General features: G+C 39.3%; 1 pseudogene; it reads left to right on the top strand.

Annotated features, from left to right (window-relative positions):
• The first annotated feature begins 13971 nt into the window (after positions 1-13971).
• Positions 13972-14044, top strand: LOC135270500 (U2 spliceosomal RNA; annotated as a pseudogene).
• Positions 14045-14522: the final 478 nt, after the last annotated feature.

The raw sequence follows: 14522 nt of genomic DNA, 5'->3' as shown, positions 1-14522 counted from the left end.
GCAGGAATTTATTTGTAGCTATAAGTAAGGATGTTGATTTTACATATTTATCTTATATTCAGTCACTTTATAAAATTCTCATGTTAATTCCAGTAGTTTTGATTAAGCTAGAATCTTTTAGCATAAAAGATATATTTTATCAGCAAATGTATAAAAATTGTACCCCAAATTTAGAAATTGAGAAAAGCTTGAAATGTCTAAGTTTATGGTTTAATATTTCAGATATTAATGAAAAGAGGCAGTCATATGACTGAGGAAGCTGGCTGGGCTTTCATGACCACATCTTAATTTTATCTTCCTATTACAAAATAATACTCCATTGAGGTGTCTTAAGTTTTGTTTTAAGATGACCATTTTTACTTAAAGCCAACAGTGACTATTATATAGAGATAAAAGAAACCTGATGACTGAAATAAAATGGAACATGAATTCAAAGGGTTCAGGCTTCCATCAGTTTACACATTCTCAGTCTTTTTCCTTCAGTTAATTTTTGGAGAGGTAAAACTTGCTTGTATTTGTTTGAATGAAAATATGAAATTGAAATTTCAGTGGCTTAGTGGGCATTTTCCCTGCCTTGGAGATGGCCAAGATGCATTAGACAAATAGATCAACTACCAAATGGCAGTAATGGAGGCTGCTCTTCTGCTTTCCCTTCTCTCTGCTCTGCTTTTTCTCTCCAGTCCTCTCCTTTTACATTCCATACCCACTCCTACCCCAGTCAGGCATGACACATATCAGCAAATCTGCAGCTGAAGCAGATATCCAACCAAGGAACAGAGTTCCTTTCTTTAGGCAACAACAATATTACACTGACTCCCAGAAACACCCTTAGTTCCCTCTGGGATGGCAACCTTGACGGAGAAGAGGGAGCCACCTCACCATGAACACTCTCTTCTGACAAACTTGGTCCTCTCTCTTCTTTCATTTCAAGTCTTTTTCTGTAGACTAGGAAGGGAGGGAGTTGGTTTTGGGGTTTCATTTCCCAACCCTGAAATCTCCTAGTAAAGTCAATGGGAAGATACCTGATGCTGCTGTGGACAGCTTTCTTCAGTTTGTAGGTTTCCTTAGTTTGAGGAGGTACACACATAGACTTTAATGACAATTCCAAGTCAAAAGGAAATGTTCCATGCAACATACTCAAATATCAGCAGGAAACCCTTCAGAAGGTTCATGGGAAAGATGAATTTTACATTGAAATTTGTTGATCTTTCTGGCTTATATTTGGTGTAAAAGTTGCTGGGAGAGTGGCCGTTTAATTAGGATTATTTGTTTCTCACAAATTAATACCATAATTTGAGTAAAAACAACAATACAAACACAGCAGTATTATTTGTGACCCACATTTCTAATTTACCAAGTGCTTATGTTCTCATTGGATCTTCTCACATCAAGTCTATAATTAAGGCAAAGAAATGTATGAGTATTATAAATTTTTACCAGTATAAAACCATGGCTCAGTCAAGTTGAATGACTTTTATAAGGTCTTGAAGCTAGTATGAACTGGAGTCAGGATCAGAAGTCATTTCTTCCAATTTCTAGTCTAGTGTTCTTTCCACACTCTAAATCCCAGCTCAAAGGCAACCCCCAATAAAGACCTAGTTTGTCTTTAAGCAGCATTTTCAGTCATTAACTTAGTGAAAACTTTTAATAGGAATTAGGTGTTTTCATTCATAGCATTAACCTGTGCTTATGGGAATTAGGTGTTTTCACTCATAGGATTAACCTGTGCTATTCCATTGGCTCCATGTAATATCTCGTCCTGAATGTCTTCCAGTGGCCTCTCTAAATTCATTTGCTGCCATTCTCTACCTTGGCCTGTATCACAAGAAACTGACTTTTATGGACTGAATCAACAGGTCATCTTGCCCTGTGGCTTGTGCTTGGGTTCCTTTAAAAGGGGAGCACTTGCAGGAGATCAGACAATGGGAGGGGAATGGGTTTGAGTATTTATTCTAGACTTTTTTTGAAGATAGGAAGGTCTATTTGCTTGAATTCTGGACATTGGAATGAGGGTGGAAGATACACTACTTTTGGGATCTTGCTGTGGTCCTTACACTAAATCTTCTCCCATGAATGTTGATGTTCAGAGCAGCCTCAGAAGTCATGGGTCAAAAATAATAAAGCCTTGTCCATCTGGGTCTCTGAAGGATGGTATAACCCCCATGCCCTGCCAATTAGATCTTATGTGAATAAGAAATAACCTTCTATTGAATTAGCCACTGAGATTTTTTTAGCAGTTAGCATTATCCTAATGACTACACTGCATCTGGTTAGTTAAGAGTATGTAGCATTCTTAAACAATAACTGTTTCCTTTAAAATACTGACATTCACAACTCACACAGCAATGGACTCCATGTCAGTAGTAGATTTCACATTTTTCTGATTGTGGATTCATGACCTAATAGGTTGTGTCTAAGAGTTTTAAAACATCCCACTAAATACATTTTAAACCCACATGTGTAAATATAGACCTGCCCACTGTCCACTCAAGGACAGTCACTGGGAAACTGTTAGTTTTATTTACAGTGTAATTTGGTAAACTCTTAATTTAAAACTGTCATGAAACTCTTCTGAACAGATTGATAATGCCATCTATCTTGTCCTCTTTGCTTTTTATAACATTCATATCCTTCTTGGAGGGCTATAAGGACTGCGAGATACATCTTAACCTGTGATTTTGTAAGGGTTGGATTTATGTGTCCCTTTCCTTGCTTCGTTAGTTTTAATTTCCTTTGAGTCCATTAGCCTCAATAAATTTCTGACGTTAAAAGTACCTATACCATTTTAACTCTAAGCCCTCATTTAAACAAGAGAAAATGTTTAACACACTCAGTAGAGATCCTGGTACACAGTAAGTCCTTGTTATATGTATGTGTATCTCTATGTAGCTATTTATCCATCCATTCATCTATATTTTGAAGCAGAGTCACATTCTATTCTGTCCCATGTGACTGCTGATTCTCAGTAAAGAACTGTATCCAACTTCCACAAAGTACACAGTGGTTAGTGAACTGACTTATGGGATATTATATATTTGAGTTGCTTTCCAGTCAACTCCCTTGTACTAATGTTCTATTGCTGCATAACAAATTACCACAAACGTTAATAGTTTCAAACATAACCAGTTTATTATCCCATAGTTCCTACAGACCAGAAGTCTAGGCATGATTTAACTGGGTTCTCTGCTCAGGGTCTCACAAGACTAAAATCAAGATGTCAGCCAGGCTGTGTACTTATCTGGAGACATGATTTGGGAATAGAGAGCTTCCAAGCTCATTCAGTTTATTTGCACTATTTGTTTCCTTACAGCTGTATAGTTGAAGTCCTTGTTTTCTTGCTAGCTGTTGGCTAGGGACCAAGCTCAGAAACTAGAGGCCATCCTCAGATCCTTGCCACATGGACTTTTCATGAATCCTCTCACTACATGGGAGCTTACTTTTTCAACCCAGAAATAGAATCTTTCTTGCTTGGGCTCTCTGACTCTAGACCTTATTTATTTTACTTTATTCATTTATTCATCCATCCATCCATCCATACATGCATACAGGGTCTTGCTCTGTCACCCAGGCTGGAGTTCAATGGTGCAATCTCAGCTTACTGCAACCTCTAACTCCCAGTCTCAAGTGATCCTGCCACCTCAGCCTCCCGTGTAGCTGGGACTACAGGCACATACCACCGTGCTTGGCTAATTTTTAAAACAATTTTTTTTGTCTAGAGACAAGGTCTCCCTATTTTGTCCAGGCTGGTCCTGAATTCCTGGGCTTAAGTGATCCTCCTGCCTCTGTCTCCCAAAGTGGCAGAATTACAGGCATGAGCCTGTTCATCCTCTAGATCTTCTTTTAAAGAGTGTACCTGATTAGGCCAGTTCTATTGTGGATAATCTTTTTTTTTTTTTTTAACTGAAAGTCACCTGATTTGGGAGGTTAAGTACATCTGCAAAAATTCCTTCACTTGTGCCATATAACATGGTGTAATAATCATGGGAGTGCTATCTCATCACTTTTGCCATATTCCATTGGTTAGAAGCAAGTCACAAGTTCTGCATGTACTCAAGGGAGGTGGTTATACAAGGGTGTGAACCTTTGGGAGTCATCTTAAAATTCTGCCTACCATATCACTTCAGATTGGTTTGTGTAGTGCTCACCACCCTACCCTGACCTGCCCTTGTTGACCACTTGGATAACAGGGTTTTTATGAACATGAGAGGATGTTGGAATGAGACAATGATGGATGCCAAGCTCTTTGGAAAGAAAAACGATACAGCAGTGTGGTGAATATTACAAAGTGGCCTCATGAGTACATTGCCTGTACTAAACTCCTGAGTAGATTGAGGAGATTCTGACCTTTTCCTATAGAGAAGTTCTATAGGTGTTGCTGGTGATAAGTAAGAGCAGATCTCGAGATACAGTGGTGGAGATGAGAAGTCTTCGTTTAATTGAAACAAATAATTCTCATTGACCGGTTTTCTACTTTTGAAAGCTTAACAGGACACATAGGAAAAGTCCTTAATTTAAAAAGACATCATTGTCCAAATATAGGCTAGTGGTATTTTTGCTCTAGTTCCTTGAAGTTTTATCTAGGCCCACACTGAGAGGAGCCTCTAAACACTGTGAAGTGTGAGCCCATGTGTGTGCATTGAGGGAGAGTGGGACTGAGTAGGAAGAGAGGGCTTGCTTTTCTCAGCATTTGTTACTTCAACATTTAAGCAGCGAGGGCCCTAAACAGAGAGAAAGACACGTGAATAAATTCCTTAAAATGAAGTATAAATTTGTCAGATTTGAACTGCTGGACTATTTAAAATACAACTTAAAAAAATACCACAGACATGATTTTTTTTTTCCTACTGCCTACCTCTAGGTATTTCTTTATACAAGAACTTCTGGGTTTTTATATTCCAAGATTACCTCCAGATGGTCTGAAGTATTCTCTCTCAGCCATTTCCTAGTGGCATTTCTTTTCTTACCTGGGGAGAGGTACCACAGAGATCAATGCCAGAGGGCATTATTGAAAACATTGACCCAGAAGGCACACTCCAGGCCACTGGAAGCATCTGCTTCACAAATGTCAGGCTGGGAGACATCACCAGATGTTAGTGTTGAAATACCATTTAGAAGACAAACACTGACTCCAGGGGCCAAGGGTCACCTAAACAAAGAGCCAGACTGGCAATGAGGATCAAAGTGAGGGCACAAAAACTAGATTCATGTGGCCATGACTCCTTCTGTGGTCTAGCTCACAGTTCATCAGACTTTTCAGGACTGTAGAAACTTTTTGCATTGTCTTCTGTGGCTTGGATCTAAGTCCTAGCTGGGGGACTGTTGGCTGGAGAGAGAGGTCAGGGGAGGCATGAAATGATAGAGCAGGCACAAATTTAACATACAGACATTCAAATAATTTCTTCTTCATGTGGGATCTCGGGAATCCATGAAACATAATTTAAAAAGTTCTATACCAGGGGATTTTTAGGTTGTCCCACCAATACCAAAAATTGGAATGAGGTTATTCTTTTTCTTTGTACCAAAGAGAATACCCCACTAAGCCTTTCTGAGAGTGAAAGAGTGAGTCTTCCTTCATTCTTTTTGCTCGCTGTGCTTGTCCATGTTATTACTGTCATTCAGTATGGAGGCAAGAGGATTGTCAATAAGGTAGACATGGTGTATGTTTCTCATGGCACCTTCTTTTTATTGTGCCCCAGTCACACATTCTTTATGCTTATGCATTTGAGACAAGACTCACAAATGATAACATCATGTAATATTTACTTGGTTAGGTTCAAATTGGAAATGAGAGTTGGGCCAAGATGGAGGCTAAGAATAGAAAAAGAAGAATGAAGAAGAGATAGCTTTTTATTCCTTCAAGTACATATATTAAGACATGATGAGAGACCAACAAAATGCTGGCTTGATTATAAAGTACCTTGACCTCCAAGCTGGGGATCTAGAGACTTTTATTCTTTACATCACCAAATACTTTAATAAACCAGGAATGGCAAATATCAAACTATCCTATCTTAAGTATTCTGTTCTGTCTCTGGGCAACACCCTCCCCAAAACAGTTTTTGATGTAGAGCAGATTTGTAGAGAATTATAAAAAAATTACTCACCCGTTAAACATTTTTCACAGACCTGAAAAAGAGTATGAGGTGGTAAAATCTATAAAGTTGGCATTCTTCTTTTTTATTCATCTGGCACAAGTTGTTACTTGGCTCAGGTGAGAAGACTTGTAAGAGTGATGACAGTATATTTAAATGTTTTTCATTTCAGTAGAATGTCTTTTTGAAGAATCTTGGACTTTCTATTTTTTTTTTTTTTTTTTTTTACTTGAGAGAAAGCTGAAAGATTTAACAGTTGTTGAACTTTCCAGGCACAAAGCAACAAGCCAGTGGAGGAGCTGAGACCAAAAATCCTCGAGTTTTGACTGACTGACTGTATCAGAAGAAATAAATGGCAATTGAGCTGTTCTATTCTAGGCCTTTGAGGATGAGGTTGAGCATCCATGTCTCCAGCCAGTTTCAGGGTGACTGCTGGATGCTGGAGAAGGATCAAGAACTGTTTACCATGGAGGGTATAGGGCAGGCATCTGTGGGTGCTATCAAGCAAGCTGGGCACACACAGTCACTACTTCAAAACACAGATCTCCCTCTTCAAAAATGTGTAAGTTGTTATTCCAGAGGCCTAGTTCTCTGCTTTAAGCCAGAGAGGGCATTTACCTATACAGCATCTATTCACCCTGTTCTGGTAAAACAAAACAAACCCCTGAGTTTTCACGGGAAACTTCCCCTCCTCCACTGTCAGACCACATAGATTGGGTGGAGCTGACTCCTCACATACTTCAGGACTGGCCACCCAGGAAATTACATTCTCCTCCATAGTGATTGGCTCAGGGATGGACATGTGACCCAATCAGAGTAGAGAAGACTCAATTCTTGGAGATTCTTTCGGTGGAGGTTGTTGCCAGGATGGAAACTGACCTGGAGCTTCTCACTTCCATCTTGCCATACCCCACCCCCATTGCCCTGGCTGGGTGGGGAGCCTTTCTGAGAATAGAGCCTGGAAAGAGAAAAACTGATCATGACACACAGAGGCTTCATGAAAAATTGAGCCCCTGTATTCAGCCATGATGGAGGCCACAATACTCTTAGATTTTTTAAAGAATGAACCAATCCGCTTCTCATTTATGCTGAAGGCAGTTTGAGTTGTTTTCATTCGCTTACAACAAAGAGAGCCTTTAATTAACATATGTCCAAGCAGGGAGGAGACATGAAGCATCCTTTTACTTTTTCCCATGTTTTTAGACGTATTAATCTATTTTACTTTTTAGGGAAATCCTTTATCTCCCTTAATAAAGCCGAATCCAGATTCCCTATTATCACTGGAGGAAGATCTTCCCATTGGAAGGGGGTCTTCACCCCTGAATTTTGTCTTCCCCTTGGTGATTTCTTGCTCTTCCTACTGCTGCCATTACACATTAAAAAGCCCCAAACTGTTCTCTCCTCTTCATAAACACATGTCCAGGTTCTGCAAGGTTGGCAGTGGCAGGAGAATCTCCTTGTTCGAGAGACCAGCTGGACCTCATAACTTCAATGCCCATTCCCCTGATGTTTGTCTTTCATTGATATTAAAAGAGTCAGCATGTTTCCTCTCATGCTTATGTTGAGCAGATGAGGAAAATGGGCCACCCTGACCTCCTGCTTCCTTCAACCCACCTCATTCCCACCCAGCATTATGTACACAGTTGCACAACCTCTTCCTTTCCTCTGACCATAACAAAGTCGGGGTGGACAGAAGGAGCAATTGTTGCAGTGACACACTCTCATGCTGCCCTGCTTCCTTTCTCCTCTGTTCCTGTTAGGTAACCCCTCCTTTCAACTCCTTATTTGAGGTTTATGTGCTCAGCTTGGCCTTGAGAACATTTTAGTGATTAAAGTATATAGAGTTGACTTTTTTTTTTCCAAGAAAGGTTTGGAAAACATATTCCAACACAACACAATTTTATTTTTCTTATACAGTCCCTACGCCTAGTATTGCTTCATAAAAGAAACTGGTTACAACAGATTGTTTTTAAGATACCATTCTCTGTGTTGAGGGTGGATGTGAGGTCATATGTGATAGTGTCCACTTTAAAACATCTGGTCATGTCAATACAGACTCTTGTGGCATTTCTAATGTTGGGTAAACACCAGTGGAGCTTTTTACAAAGAAATTGACAGGCTCTACTGAATATTTTGGAATTAGAATTTCTGAGGTGGGCCCAGTTACATGTACTTCAAAAAAGCTCTGAAGGTGGTTCTGGTGGACAGCCAGATTGAAAATCACTGGACCAAGAGCTCAGGACTTGGGGGGACTCAAGAAAGTGAAAACCGTACCAAGCTGGTTTTGAGCTCATTTGATAATATGTAGATTCTTATTTTCACTCTCTGCATATTTTGGTTATCTATTACTGCATAACAAACTACTATAATATTAAGTGGCTTAAACCAGTAGTGATTTATACTCCCAGAATCTGTTGTCTGGCAGTTCTGTTTTACAAGGTGTCAGCAGGGACGCTGGGTACAGCTGAAAGGGCTCAAAATGGCCTCAGTTCCATCTCTGGCAGTTTATATACTTGCCTGTGGCTGGGATCTCAACTGGGGCTGTTAGCCAGGGTTTCAAGTCTCCTCCATGTGAGCCTCTCCACATGGCTGCGTGGGTTTACTCACAGCATGGTGGTTAGGGGCTAAAAAGGTGCATTCTCTGAGGACAAAACTCATCACATTGCCTAGCCTAGAGGTAGTGTGAGAGGAGATAACACTGTGGCTTGAATTTTAGAACTTCGGTCAATAGAGGTACCAAATCTCAATCTGCCATACTACCTTCTGATATCTTCATGGTAAAGATTCTGTATGGTCCAAAAACATAAAGCATATGGAAGTGGGTAATGATTTATCATATTTCTTATTGTCTGAGAGCTTTGTTGTCTGCTGCATTCTGCCTCCCAGATAATATTTTCCTTATCACTTTTGAGCCATGTAGAGGCTAGATATACCCATAGAGTATGTTATTTATTATTATTAACCATCTTATTTCAGTTTTTCTCTTCCTTCTTCTCCATATGATATAGAGACTTAGGGTGAGTTTCCAGACTGGTAATGCTTGCTATGAAGTATTTCCTCCATGTGGGTAAAACAACAAATATTTTAAAGCACAGATGAAATATTTATTTATTCCACAAACATTTTGTCAGTATACAGAATGTGCTTTATTCTTTCTCACATTTCTTTCTCTCTTTCTCCTCTCTCTCATAACATAAAAATGATAAAGTAAATTGCAGTAGTAAAACATTGTCACCCACAATAATAAACACTGGTTACTAATTAACCAGTGCCTGGCAGATGAATGAAAAGCTAGTTTTATTTGCTGCTCATTGAAGCTCGAATGACCAGACAGGTCATTCTTTTTGAGAAGACACTGGTGCTTATCACATGTGGATTGCTAGCACTAGTAAGAGAGGGACTCCACAACTGTGTGAGTACTAGTAAGAGAGGGATTTCCGGCCGGTTGTGGTGGCTCATGCCTGTAATCCCAGCACTTTGGGAGGCCAAAGTGGGTAGATCACCTGAGGTTGGGAGTTCGGGACCAGCCTGACCAACATGGAGAAACCCCGTCTCTACTAAAACTACAAAAATTAGCCAGGCGTGGTGGTGCATGCCTGTAATCCCAGCTACTCGGGAGGCTGAGGCAGGAGAATTGCTTGAACCTTGGGAGGTGGGGGTTGTGGTGAGCCGAGATTGCACCATTGCACTCCAGCCTGGGAAATAAGAGCAAAACTGTCTCAAAAAGGAAAAAAAAAAGAGGGATTTCTACAGCTCCTGTAACATGAATCAGGTGGTGTGGTGCTCAAGAGTTAATGAGTGAGGAACAGAACTCTAAAGATTACTCTGGAGGGCAAAATCATAGTTCAAAATGAGCATGGGTTATTGGAAGACAGAACAGTCTGGCTGCAAGAAGGTAGAGACAGCTGATTTTAAGTAAAAGGTAAGGTGTCTCTTGGGGATGAGATCAAGTAAAACATACTGCATAAACACCCTCCTTCAACAGTTGTATCCTTGAAATAAAGATAAGGAGGAACAATGAGAGCATTTTGAAAAGATGAAGTCTCAATAGGGAATTAGATTCTAGAAGGTTGGGAAAAACTATTAACTCCTTTCCTATTCCTAAGCTAGAAGCCATCTCTATTTGTATTGTATTTAATTTGTACCTTCTTTGGACATTTATCATTATTATTTTATATTAGTAATTACTTATCCATCTTTACTTCTATATATAATGGCAAAATTCTCATCCAAACTATCTTTCTCTCTTCTTAATACAAGACCCTACATCTAGTAGGACTTCAGTTAACACTGGATGAATGGATGCATGTATGAATTGGACCACTGTTAACTGTGTCCCCAGATCCTTCTCGATTCCTAACTCCTAGTCCTATTTGAAGTTTTTGGGAAGGTAAGGCACAGGTCACTCCAAGCAAATGGGTGCTATTTATTCGTAGTTGAAGCTTTTTCCTAAATCCTTCCTAGTTTTCTTACTCTATTGAGCTAAGATAGACAAGATAGAAACGTCAAGAATTCTCTTTACCACCCCTCTCTGATGTTGAAGACAGAACAGGATGAAAGCAGTCTTTTTCTACCTTCTCTTTCTTATTCTGGCTCCTCACTCAGAGCTTTTTCCCCAAAACATCAGGTACCTTTCATCTCCATCTTAGTAAGCCTCAGCCAGCATGGAGGTAAGAGAAGTCTTTATGAAGAGAATTATTACTGTTGTTTGTAACAAATGTTCTAACCTTGAGCATTTCTAGTCTTTTATGACCGTGTGTGTGTGTGTGTGTGTGTGTGTGTGCGCGCGCGATGTTTACTGTGGCATGGAGAGTGATACAATGTACTTTTAGAATTTTTTAGTATGTTATTTATGGTTTCCAAAGAATGTAGTACACATCTTTAAATATACATACACATGGATAAACTGCAGAACTCCTTTGGATGGTTGCCTGAGTTGCCCACTGCCCAATCTCATTCTTAGTACAAAACAACCTTCAGAGTAAAAAATATTATTCATTTGACTATACAGTGGACATATGGAAATATTGTGATGCTTGAAGCTTTTTAGCTGAAGGAGACTTTGAGCCAAATTTATTCCTGCGGCACTCATGTGTAAATCCTATATATGTGGCCTATACTGAGTAACCTGTTTACAATTTCTTTGTAAAAAGCATATGGCAGCCAGCTTTTGCCTTTTTCAGTTGGGAAGACACATGGTAACTAGCTGTCTAGATTTACAGATGTGGGTCAGCTGAAGCTGAAACATTAATGTACACAGGCAATGTGTTCCATATATACTGCTCCTTGGTAGTTCTGTTCGTGGTCAGAGGGATTTTTCGTTTTTGGCTTTTCTTGATTCAGATTAAATTATTATTACTTGCATATTTTTTGTTCAGAGCAAAAGTCTGAAGAGGTTACATTTTGTAGAATGATTTTGATATGCAGTTTATTAAAAGTATTAACAGAACTTTCTTTTAAGGCATTAAAAAGTAATTCTGCAAGGAAATCTGGTAACTAGGAAATTCATTTGTTTAAAAGATAATGAAGGGCTAATTAGCTGTGAATGTAATTGTCTCAGGAAACATTACTGGCCTTCAATAGCAAGTTAGCTGTTCCAGAGCTAGTATATAGAGAGTTGGTCAGTCAAAAGCTGGAAGTCTTTTGAAGACTGTCAGCTAGTGGTTTAATCTTTCTAGTGGCTGCTATCCAGTTATCATTAATTGTCATCCTTAACTCATCAAACACTAAATGTAACACAGAGACATGAAGTGAGCACATGCTGTTGGAAAAATGGTGTCAGTAGACTCTCTCAGTGAAAGGTTGCCACAAACCTTCACTTTGTAAAAAATGTAAAGTGCAATAAAATGAGATATACCTCTGTGTGTGTGTGTGTGTGTGTGTGTGTGCGCGCGTGTATTTGAACTAGACTGTTCTAGGCTGTTGAACTAGACCTTGTTGCCCAGGTTCCCTGCCTTTTACTTAGGTAATATATAAATTTATATATGCTTTTCTTTGGTGAAAGTCTCCCTCTTCATTCTTTACTTCCTGGTACGTTTTCTTCCCTTTGGTGATTGCTACTTAGAGTGGAATAGAGCCTGGCCTAATTTAGAGGAGGGGATACCAGATTTTGTCTCATTTCATTTTTTTTAGAAGCTACAAAAAGATTAGCAAAAGACAGTAATCTGAAGTATGGTGTCAGAATTCATTAATTCATCTAGGGTGAACCAGCTCTCTGATAATAATCCATGTTAACTGTACCTAGAAACAATGTGCTCATTCTACAGAGCACTGGGAAACAATCCAGTGGTCTGGCAAACTTTCAGAACAATCCTTCGAGGCCAGAGCTTGCATATTCTTATCGTTCTGGTAATATGGAACACCCAGGTTCCAGGGTGCAAAGGAGGTGATGAATGAATGGGTGTTTGCTACCTGAGAAAAGAAATGGAGCAAACCACTTTCTGGACAACCCTTACCCTAGAGAGGAAGACAGTACCTAGTCTTCACTTTATTATGAAAAAGTCCCTTTCTGGAACATTTGTTTAAAAGCCCACTATCATAGATTTGCATTATTTCTAGGTGACAAAAAATGAGATTTGTATCACCTTCTGGGTAATTATTTTGTTAGCTGAGGAAATGGCATATCATTTGCCTGTATTTAGGGCCACAGTTGTCTTTTTCACTTATGACTTCTGGGCTGTAATTTCTATTTGACCTTCCTCTTGACTCATCTCCTCTCACTTGCCCTTCGTTGACTATGCTTCAGCCACTTGGAAATTCATTCTAGTTGAACAGACCAACTTTGTTTCCACCAAAGGTCCTTGGTACTTGATGTTTTCTGTTTCTGGAACACTCTGTCCTAGATCTGCAGAAGGCAGACTGCTCCTGCCATTTTTGTCCCCGCACACATTCACCTCCATGCATGACCCACTCGAAATTAGCCACCTCTCTATGCTCTGTCAGTCACTCTCTATAATATCACCTTATTTTGTTTTACCACTTTGTTTAACTTGCTCGCTTCGAGTACACATTGATTGGCTGTCTTTCCTGATAAGGGATGCCCACCATGCACACCTTTGTATCTAAAGTGCTAGAACAGTGAATGGCATACAGTGGTGCTCAATAAATGACTCAACTGTATTTTAAATTAATCTTCACAGAGATTAATCACTCTCTGAGCAGACTTGCTTCCTTATAGCTAGAGGTTGGCTGTTATCAGTGGTAGAACAAATAAAACAATATTTTGGCTGATTTTCAGCGATGTTGAGAATGGTCACTGTGAGGGTAGGAAAGGGGTAAAAGAAAGAAAAATGCATTTGATTATGAGGTACTAGGGATTTTCTTGGTTCTACCTTCATGGCAGGTTTAGAACAGATGTTTGTTGGAATGGAAACTGCCTTATTTATCCCCAAGCTGTTTGGTCTTTTCTTTTATCATGAGTGGGCCTTTGTGTTGGGAAGGAACTGTAAGACTTCCTGCTTACTCCAGCCTAGACATCTGTTAGTCAAACAGACATTTCTCCATAGACTTCAAATGACTACTTTCTTCTCGTACAAACGGAAATATGCTGACTATAAGGAGGCCAAAGAGAAAAAATTTTTCATTGGATATCCTTATAAGGAAAGCATAAGACATGTGCTTATAATGTGCAAACAACTATTACTCTGAGAAAAAATTATTAACATGTACTAACTTTGATAAAAATAAAAACTAAATCATTTCCATTGATATAAACCGTTTGTTTCTCAACTGGGATATTCATAAGCTTCAATTATAAAATTAATGACAGATGCACAAGAAGTAGTATATCTGGCTTCCACATGCACGCACTGGAGTTAGGCCTTTTAATGCCCACTTTAAGACTCTTCATTTTTTATAGGACTGAAGTAAATTTGAAACAATCACTTCTTGGCCTTTTGGCTAAGATCAAGTGAAGTAATTTTGAAATGATAAGCTTATTTTTTTTAACCTATGCTATTTTATAACCTTTTCTGGTTTACATAACTCATTTGATCTGAACTGTTTGCCCTGTGCTGTTTCACTTGTTCACCTTATACCTGTTCCCAGATACTTCATTGTTCTGGTGATACCCAGGACTGTGGCCATGAAGTACCCTTTTGTAAAAAAAATGAGCAGGGGCTTCTTTGCCTCCAAGATCATGTTTTTATAAATAATGACATTTCTTGAAGATCTGCATAGTAAAATAAGAATAATACACTTACTTAGTACTTCAGATTTTTTTATGTGATAGAAAACACTTTATCTTAAATGTGCAGCCTCGCCAATGTGGCGAAACCCCGCCTCTACTAAAAATACAAAAATTAGCTGGGCGTGTTGGCACACACCTGTAATCCCAGCTACTCAGGAGGGTGAGGCAGGAGAATCACGTGAACCAGGAAGGCAGAGCTTGCAGTGACCTGAGATTGTGCCATTGCACTCCAGACTGGGAGC

This window comes from Aotus nancymaae, unplaced genomic scaffold (genome assembly GCF_030222135.1).
Source record: "Aotus nancymaae isolate 86718 unplaced genomic scaffold, 86718_ANA_hifiasm-v0.15.2.pri h1tg000062l, whole genome shotgun sequence".
In the NCBI taxonomy this organism is placed as follows: Eukaryota; Metazoa; Chordata; class Mammalia; order Primates; family Aotidae; genus Aotus; species Aotus nancymaae.
Note: the sequence above shows the minus strand (reverse complement) of the source record. Positions and strands in the feature narration are given on the sequence as shown.